Consider the following 9,868-nt stretch of genomic DNA (forward strand, 5'->3'; position numbering starts at 1 on the left):
ATTTTTTAGAAAGAAAGGGTCCAGATTGTCTAGCCCGGCTGATTTCTAGGGGTCCACATTTTGCAGCTCTTTCAGAACATCAGCTGACTGGATTTGGGAGAAGGAGAAATGGGGAAGGCTCGGGCGAGTTGCTGTGGGGGGTGCAGTGCTGTTGACCGGGGTAGGGGTAGCCAGGTGGAAAGCATGGCCAGCCGCAGAAAAATGCTTATTGAAATTCTCAATTATAGTGGATTTATCGGTGGTGACAGTGTTTCCTATCTTCAGTGCAGTGGGAAGCTGAGAGCAGGTGTTCTCATTCTCCATGGACTTTACAGTGTCCCAGAACTTTTTTGAGTTTGTGTTGCAGGAAGCAAATTTCTGCTTGAAAAATCTAGCCTTGGCTTTTCTAACTGCCTGTGTATATTGGTTTCTAGCTTTCCTTAAAAGTTGCATATCACTGGGGCTGTTCGATGCTAATGCAGAATGCCATAGGATGTTTTTGTGTTGGTTAAGGGCAGTCAGGTCTGGAGAGAACCAAGGGCTATATCTGTTCCTGGTTCTACATTTATTGAATGGGGCATGCTTATTTAAGATGGCGAGGAAGGCATTTAAAAAAAATAACCAGGCATCCTGTACTGACGGGATGAGATCAATATCCTACCAGGATACCCAGGCCAGGTCGATTAGAAAGGCCTGCTCGCTGAAGTGTTTCAGGGAGCGTTTGACAGTGATGAGTGGAGGTTGTTTGACCGCTGACCCATTACGGATGCAGGCAATGAGGCAGTGATCGCTGAGATTTGGACATTTTCACTTAGGGGTGTACTCACTTTTGTTGCCAGCGGTTTAGACATTAATGGCTGTGTGTTGAGTTATTTTGAGGGGACAGCAAATTTACACTGTTATACAAGCTGTACACTCACTACTTTACATTGTAGCAAAGTGTCATTTCTTCAGTGTTGTCACATGAAAAGATATACTCAGATATTTACACAAATGGGAGGGGTGTACTCACTTTTGTGATATACTGTATGTATAAATATGTTGATGAGGATTAATGCCAATAAAATGGAACTAAATCAAGTCAGATTAGATTTTCATGAAATTATTTGAGGATAGTGGAGCAACATGGATTCCAGTACAGTATTTGAGGTTCAGTGGTTGTAACATTATAATCAATTTAATTAATCAAACTTTTGAGATTGTAATACTTATTAGTCATGACATTTCTCACGTACTGTATGTAAATTCAGTGGAATTCAATTCAGAGACAAATATGACATTAAAAAGTAATGTCATGGGAGTGTGGTGCTCCTGGAAGTGGGAGGTGCTAGTGAGACACAGACACACAGAGGTCTCTCATGCAATCCATGTCCGTTCCCAGAGTGGTCCATAATTAACTTTTTCTTGGTTGGCACTTCCAACCAGATATAAGGAGGCTGAGGCCCCAGCATCCATAAGTCAGATATCTTCTTCCTTTGTGGTAAGACTCTCTCCACCTCCTTAGATTTGTACATTTGTCTCATCTTTGCACTCAGCAACTGAGGCAGTAGCTAACTGCACTGTTTGAAATCACTTCTGCATGTCTCTTGTAAGAATTGACAATCTGCAATCAAGTGGCGTTGGTTGAATATGTAAAAAAATATATACAAATGACTTAATATTTTTTACTTTAAATCAGGAACTTTCATTTACGGTCAAAAGTGCACTTGTTTGTAAATTGAGTTGGTGTTCTAGAATGCATCTGGGTTTTATGGGAATTTATTTGAATTCCTGACAGAATGTGTAGTAAAGTGAGTTGCCACTAAGACAATTAAAGTTACCAGTTGCACCTGTAGTCAAATTTGACATGTAATGATTGAGTTAAATGTTTTCTAGCCCTTTAGGGGTTCAATGATAAGGCTTTAGACTTGTATGTTTTCACAACACTCTCATGTTTCACAGGGTCCTCCAAGAAGTACACATTCATCTGTAGGAGGGGAAAAAGAAGGTGAGACATGGTTTGACTCTTCACATAAAAAGTGATGAGAATATTCTGAGAGAGATACTACTCACCTAACTGTTGACTGGGGAGGAAGCACCACAGAGTCAATCATGTTTCTTGTTTAATCTCTTTCCTAGTTATCCGTCACCATGAGTACGGACGCTGAGATGCAGGTCTACGGCAAGGCTGCCATATACCTTCGTAAGTCTGAGAAGGAGAGGATGGAGGCACAAGCCGCACCCTTTGATTCAAAGAACGCCTGCTATGTGACAGACAAGGCGGAGCTGTACCTTAAGGGTCTGGTCACTGCCAGGGCCGACGGGAAGTGTACTGTAACAGTCACGAAACCTGACGGCACTAAGGATGTAAGTCTGATCTGAAAAGTATTCAAGTTTGTGCAATTACTCTAATTCTTGAAAAACCATTGAAATGATCCAAACAATGTCTACAGGCAATAAGATATCACTAACAAAAAATATATAAAGAGGCATTTCATTGTTTTTTGTAGACATTATATAACCTTAAAACACATTGTTATTACTGCTATTTAAAATGACATGGAATGTCTTATGTTGACTCGACAAGAATCACCAGCTATGTGTCAGTGGGTGATAACTAAGTAGTTGGATTAAATGTGGATATGCATTTTGTATATGATTAAACTTGCATTTATTGAGCAAAAAACATTCAGTCATGTCCACTTTGATCTGTGTGTAATCTAGATTTCTGACTGTTTCAAGAAGGAAAAGAGTTCAAAGATGCAGACATCTATGAGATGAACCCCCCTAAGTACGACAAGATTGAAGACATGGCCATGATGACCTACCTGAATGAAGCCTCTGTGTTGTATAACCTCAAAGAGCGTTATGCAGCATGGATGATCTATGTAAGAAACCAGCATATACAAACACACACACACACACATAGACAAATTCACACATACAGTACAACACAAATTAATGGTAGATTCCAAAACAGTTTACCAAAGTACACCCACATTCTCACATAAATCCAGATAAAAGTCCATCTGACTTTTAATGGGGGCAGTAGCAGGGACGGGACATAGACCTACAGCCGGTGCTACAGTGGGTAGAGTCGCAGCTGAGGCCACGATGGGACGAGGTGGCAGCGCTCTCACTCGCGACCAAGGGTTGTGGTCAAAGTTTGAGAGTCTGCGGCTGGCTGATGGCGTTCTACAGCGGGCTTGGAATGAGTCAGCTACGAGAGAGGAGAGGTGGTAGGTGGTGGTCCCAATAGCACTGCGGGAGGCTGTGCTTCAGAGCACTCATGGGGGGGGGGGGGACTGAACACTTTGGGGTCATGTAAACACTGTGCCGCCTCCATCAGGGCTTTTACTGAACAAGACGGATGTTGGAGGACTTTTGCCGCAGCTGTGACAACTGCACAGCGAGAAAGAGTCCCCCCAGGCCGCACTCATGCTCAGCTCCAACAGTTCCCAGTCATAGTCCTCCTGTTTCCCCGGGGCCGGAGTATGCCCAGAGATTTCCAGGACTGCCTGGAGAAGGCCCACACCTTTGCAGGAGAGCAGCTGGTGAATGCAGTTGTGATGCAGAAGAGGAACTATGACTTGCACACCCGGGAAAGGCACTTTGTGGCTGGGGAGCTGGTCTGGGTCTACAGCCCCATGAGAAAGAAAGACAGAAGCCCCAAGTTGGACAGCCACTGGGTCGGGCCCTGCAGCATCCTGGAGAGGGTAGGGGAGGTTGTTTATCTGTTGCAGCTTTCTCCTATGGGGAGAGAGGTGGCACTCCACTGGGACCTGAAGCCCCATACAGAGGGTTTTCTTCTCCCCAAACACCAGGGACGCCCACAATGCCCCTCTCTGGCAATTCCCCTCTCTGGCAATTCTCTGGCAAGTTTATATGAGTATCTTTCATTTATTTGGCGTGGGCTATGACCAAACAGTAGCCTGTGTGGAGTTGGGTTAATAAACCGTGAATTCGTATACTTAATAAACTGTCTGGACAATTGCTCCTTTAACAATCTAGCCAGTTCATTACAATATATACTGCATGCCCTAATGAACATGACATAACTCATAGGCCTTATTTAGGTCAGTGCTATCTGGGATCCTTGGGACTTCCCTACCCTAAACCTTAACCCTGACCTTGACCCCTACCCTTACCCTGAATTAAAGGCAAACTTCAGGATTTTGGTAATGAAGCCTTTTATCTACTTCCCCAGAGTAAGATGACTCATGGATACCATTTATGTCTCTGCATTTAGTATAAACTCTAGTTAGCCAACGCTAACTAGCGTTAGTGCAATGACTAGAAGTCTATGGTATCTATTAGTATGCAATTTATTGCAAATCTCCAAACTCTATTCTCCAATAGAGGGCACAAAATACCAAGGTTAGAAGAAGGCCTTTTTTGCCTGCCACTGCAAAGTTTCTGGAGGTGCCTGAAAGAGATCCTGGAGGGGAATGGGAGGAGCCTAAAGCATTGTGGAATGGGAATGGGAGGAGCCTAAAGCCTAAAGCATTTGAATGGGAGGAGAATGGAATGGGAGGAGCCTAAAGCCTAAAGCATTGTGGAATGGGAGGAGCCTAAAGCATTGTGGAATGGGAGGAGCCTAAAGCATTGTGGAATGGGAGGAGCCTAAAGCATTGTGGAATGGGAGGAGCCTAAAGCACTGCCTTAACAAATAATAACCACCCTGACTGTCTGTGAGTCAGCATGTAGTGAGGGCTTTCCCTGACGTTTTTTTAAACCTTTATTTGACTAGGCAAGTCAGTTAAGAACAAATTCTTATTTTCAATGACGGCCTTCATAGTTTTAATGTCTTCACTATTATTCTACAATGTAGAAAATAGTAAAAAATTACGTAAAACAGTTCAATGAGTCCAAACTTTTGACTGGTACTGTATATTTGTTGATATGCTTAAGATTACTCAGTGTTTATGAACTTAATTAATCAGTGATGACTACACCATTCACCACAGATAGGGGAAACCATGTATCTTTGCTATCTTTGTGAAGTATCTTTGCTAACACCCTACAGTCAGGTTTTCACACCAGTAGACTACAATACCTTAGTGATGATGGTTACAAGGTGGTGGAATTTTACATTTGGTAAGATAATATTTTAATACGTTACCATTGGTGTATTGAAAGGAGTAGATAGCGTGAGACGCAGTGGCAACACCAATACTTCTTCACAGAGGGTGGCTTGGTTGTTGCGTAGGGGTGCTTGAAATAATTCAATAATATATTATTAGACAAGCAATAAGTCCATACCCATTTAGGAAAAAAGCATTTCATGTGTTTGGTAATGTTGCACTTATCCACATTTACCAGAGGGTTCAAATTGCAATGAGTTAGATGCTAGATAGCGTTGTCAGCATAGGCCTACCAAACACATAGGCTTCACAGTTTTATGAGAAGGCTATAAATAGAATCCACAGTGGCGGGAGAGGTTGGAATGAAGGCCCAACAGTCAGCCAACACAGACTAGATACATGGTGTCAGAAGGTAGTCATGGAGCAGTGAGCAGTTACCTACTCTGTCAGATTACTTTAGTTGCAAGTTTTGTGAAATCTGTGGTTCTGAAACACAATGGCCCCCTCCATGCTGACTACATTGAAGACGCATGCCAGATCCCAGAATGCCTGGTTTGATGTTCATTAACAGAACAGTTAACACATCATATGTTATTGCAATATGACGTGACACTTAACCATTCATTGATGCAATGCAACCAATAAGAGACTCTGGAATCATGATCCTATGTGACCTAAAGAGAAAGGTCCTGCCCCAAGGCCTTGGAGTGTGAGGGCAAGTTGATCAGACACATTGGTTCCACACTGATGTCACTTCAATGTTGTGAATTTAAACAGACTTAGTGTTCAACAAGTAAATAGGAAGAGGGAAGTGGATTATGAACAGGTTCTGAAAGAGGAAACATTAACTACTGGAGAAAGGAAGGTTATCTAGAAAGTCAGTCTGTGTGCCACATTATTCTAGCTATTAGAAAGCTGTTGGGGTGATTCCTCACCAAACTACAACAACAAAATACAGATTTGGGAGTTTTCAAATCATAGAAGGGTCCTTTGGAGGAAGGATTGTTGACATACAGTGCCTTGCGAAAGTATTCGGCCTCCTTGAACTTTGTGACCTTTTGCCACATTTCAGGCTTCATACATAAAGATATAAAACTGTATTTTTTTGTGAAGAATCAACAAGTGGGACACAATCATGAAGTGGAACGACATTTATTGGATATTTCAAACTTTTTTTACAAATCAAAAACTGAAAAATTGGGCGTGCAAAATTATTCAGCCCCTTTACTTTCAGTGCAGCAAACTCTCTCCAGAAGTTCAGTGAGGATCTCTGAATGATCCAATGTTGACCTAAATGACTAATGATGATAAATACAATCCACCTGTGTGTAATCAAGTCTCAGTATAAATGCACCTGCACTGTGATAGTCTCAGAGGTCTGTTAAAAGCGCAGAGAGCATCATGAAGAACAAGGAACACACCAGGCAGGTCCAAGATTCTGTTGTGAAGAAGTTTAAAGCCGGATTTGGATACAAAAAGATTTCCCAAGCTTTAAACATCCCAAGGAGCACTGTGCAAGCGATAATATTGAAATGGAAGGAGTATCAGACCACTGCAAATCTACCAAGACCTGGCCGTCCCTCTAAACTTTCAGCTCATACAAGGAGAAGACTGATCAGAGATGCAGCCAAGAGGCCCATGATCACTCTGGATGAACTGCAGAGATCTACAGCTGAGGTGGGAGACTCTGTCCATAGGACAACAATCAGTCGTATATTGCACAAATCTGGCCTTTATGGAAGAGTGGCAAGAAGAAGGCCATTCTTAAAGATATCCATAAAAAGTGTCGTTTAAAGTTTGCCACAAGCCACCTGGGAGACACACCAAACATGTGGAAGAAGGTGCTCTGGTCAGCTGAAACCAAAATTGAACTTTTTGGCAACAATGCAAAATGTTATGTTTGGCGTAATAGCAACACAGCTCATCACCCTGAACACACCATCCCCACTGTCAAACATGGTGGTGGCAGCATCATGGTTTGGGCCTGCTTTTCTTCAGTAGGGACAGTGAAGATGGTTAAAATTGATGGGAAGATGGATGGAGCCAAATACAGGACCATTCTGGAAGAAAACCTGATGGAGTCTGCAAAAGACCTGAGACTGGGACGGAGATTTGTCTTCCAACAAGACAATGATCCAAAACATAAAGCAAAATCTACAATGGAATGGTTCAAAAATAAACATATCCAGGTGTTAGAATGGCCAAGTCAAAGTCCAGACCTGAATCCAATCGAGAATCTGTGGAAAGAACTGAAAACTGCTGTTCACAAATGCTCTCCATCCAACCTCACTGAGCTCGAGCTGTTTTGCAAGGAGGAATGGGAAAAAAATTCAGTCTCTCGATGTGCAAAACTGATAGAGACATACCCCAAGCGACTTACAGCTGTAATCGCAGCAAAAGGTGGCGCTACAAAGTATTAACTTAAGGGGGCTGAATAATTTTGCACGCCCAATTTTTCAGTTTTTGATTTGTTAAAAAAGTTAGAAATATCCAATAAATGTCGTTCCACTTCATGATTGTGTCCCACTTGTTGTTGATTCTTCACAAAAAAATACAGTTTTATATCTTTGTTTGAAGCCTGAAATGTGGCAAAAGGTCGCAAAGTTCAAGGGGGCCGAATACTTTCGCAAGGCACTGTATATTTGACATTTATATCTTAAAGCATAATTGAGAAATAATGAATAAAAGTTGGAAAATTCTGACTTTTTATTTTAACAGGCAAGTCAGTTAGGAACAAATTCTTATCTACAATTGACGGCCTACCCCGACTAAACCCTATGAGTCTCCCAATCACGTCCGGTTGTGATACAGCCTGGAATCGAACCAGGGTCTGTAGTGACGCCTCTAGCACTGAGATTCCGTGCTGTAGAGCGCTGCGCCACTCGGGGGGCCCCCACAACAGGTTTTAACGACCCTGTTCTAAACATTGATCATTGGTGGGGTCATCTAGTGGATTGGGCTGTCACTTGTCCTGACTCTTCTGAAAGCCTTGGCAAGGATGAGTCCCCTGCTCCCCCAGAGACAGTTGTGTTCCAACAGATGCAGCTGAAGGAAGGTTGTGGGATTCCCAGTATTTGACTAGTCTATTTAATGGCCATATCAGGTATAAGTCTGTTTTGTATATGGTCATATCCTCTGGTGCACAGCTCAAATGGCAATATATCTGCCAATAAAGCAAAGCCAAATTACCTGAGATATATTGTTATGGAAGATGGATGTATTTCTGACACACCCATTTTTGAACATGGCCATATTGGGATTGTAAATAACGTGTTGCTTTGGCACTCTTCTTGTAACGTCACCATCGACTGCATGGGATCAAATTGGAGTTTCAAGAACAGTTCAGCAGATGAGGTTTGATACCATCTCTATGAGGCAGGGTCATAAAGTAATCCTAAACTACTTCAGGCTGCATGTATTTCTGACACCCAGTTTTGGAACATGGCCACAGTTGGAGAAGGTCACTGGCAGGGGGTAATCATTTATGAGTTGTTTGTCTAAAGATCTGTAAAACACAATAGCTCTCCATTTGATCCAAGTGTTTCTCCTTGTAAATGTATTAGATTAATATTACATTGATCCCTCCATTGACTTTACACTGCATGCTGAAAGGTGAACACCTCATACCTTTACTGTGGACCACAGAGAGATCTGATACAGGCCAGCACATTATTTTGACCTTATTAGTCGACCAGAAGGTCCTCACATTGCTGACACCATAATAGATTTATAGTGAGATATGTGACCTGGAAAATAAGATCTCAATTAACCGAGCCAAGGTTGGTGGTTTTGTGGATCCATGGCACAAGTATCTGACCTTTCATATCCAGATTTAGATTTTTACTGGATGTGACATTTGAATGGATTGAATCATGAAAATAATTCTGATGTGAGCCAAGGCACTGGGGTGTCTCAGGTCAAACTCCTGTCTGTGGTGATAAAACTACTTTGCGAGCACAGACAGTCATTTAAAGCACCCTTAACATGTATTGGATCAAGAGTTACTCTCCAACTATCCAGGGCCCTGATAAAATACTTCAAATATGTACAATACAGTTTTATAATGACAGTTTACTCAACTGCTTAATGACATCTGGCATTTAATAACAGTATATCAGGGGCCTTCAACTCCTGCTCTGGACAGCCCATCCACATGGTGTGCAGGCTCTTGTTCCACCCCAGCACTAACACAGCGGCTCCAGCTGAATCAATCTGTTGTGGAGGGTCATGCCACTCCCACAGGAATGTTATAATATTACATTGAAGACACTAATCTTATTAATAGTTTTGTTTATTTAGTAACATAATTTTTTTTTTTAAATGCTGTTCCCTATTGATGTCACTACTGAAACAAACATTAAAAGACTGTCGAATGAATGTGCCTTAAGCCACCCCCCCACAAATATCAAAAGGTGATGGGATTGGACCCCTCTCCAGCATGGCCACATCGTGTGTAGTCAGTCTGTCTGACAACATTTTGGAGAACATTTGTGAGCAAGTTGGTAAATCTTCATCTTTTTTTAAGAAGTGTCACTACCGAACATCTAATATATAAAAAAAATATTTCAAGATTGGTTTTGGGACTAAAATGTATGTTTTCTGGGATGTTTAACTGTCCAAATGAAAGATAGCCAGCCGCATTTTAGCGAAATGTAAAGCGTCTGTGTGTAGCTGGTGAGATGAGTCAGGCGCAGGACAGCAGATATGAGTAATGAAAGCAATTTTACTCAAATATATCATAATACACGTCGCAGAAATAGAGCTCCAGCTGGAGTAGGAACCCCTGGCATCCGGCAGCAGTCCCATCATACTCCCTCGGGAGCGCG

General features: G+C 42.1%; 1 long non-coding RNA gene across 1 annotated transcript; it reads left to right on the top strand.

Moving 5' to 3' along the window:
* Positions 1 to 1,919: 1,919 nt before the first annotated feature.
* LOC135560010 (uncharacterized) lies at positions 1,920 to 2,880 on the top strand. The gene is made up of 3 exons (XR_010458637.1): positions 1,920 to 1,966; positions 2,098 to 2,329; positions 2,704 to 2,880. It is a non-coding gene; the product is annotated as an uncharacterized LOC135560010 (long non-coding RNA).
* Positions 2,881 to 9,868: the final 6,988 nt, after the last annotated feature.

The sequence above is a fragment of the Oncorhynchus nerka genome, linkage group LG15 (genome assembly GCF_034236695.1).
Source record: "Oncorhynchus nerka isolate Pitt River linkage group LG15, Oner_Uvic_2.0, whole genome shotgun sequence".
In the NCBI taxonomy this organism is placed as follows: domain Eukaryota; kingdom Metazoa; phylum Chordata; class Actinopteri; order Salmoniformes; family Salmonidae; genus Oncorhynchus; species Oncorhynchus nerka.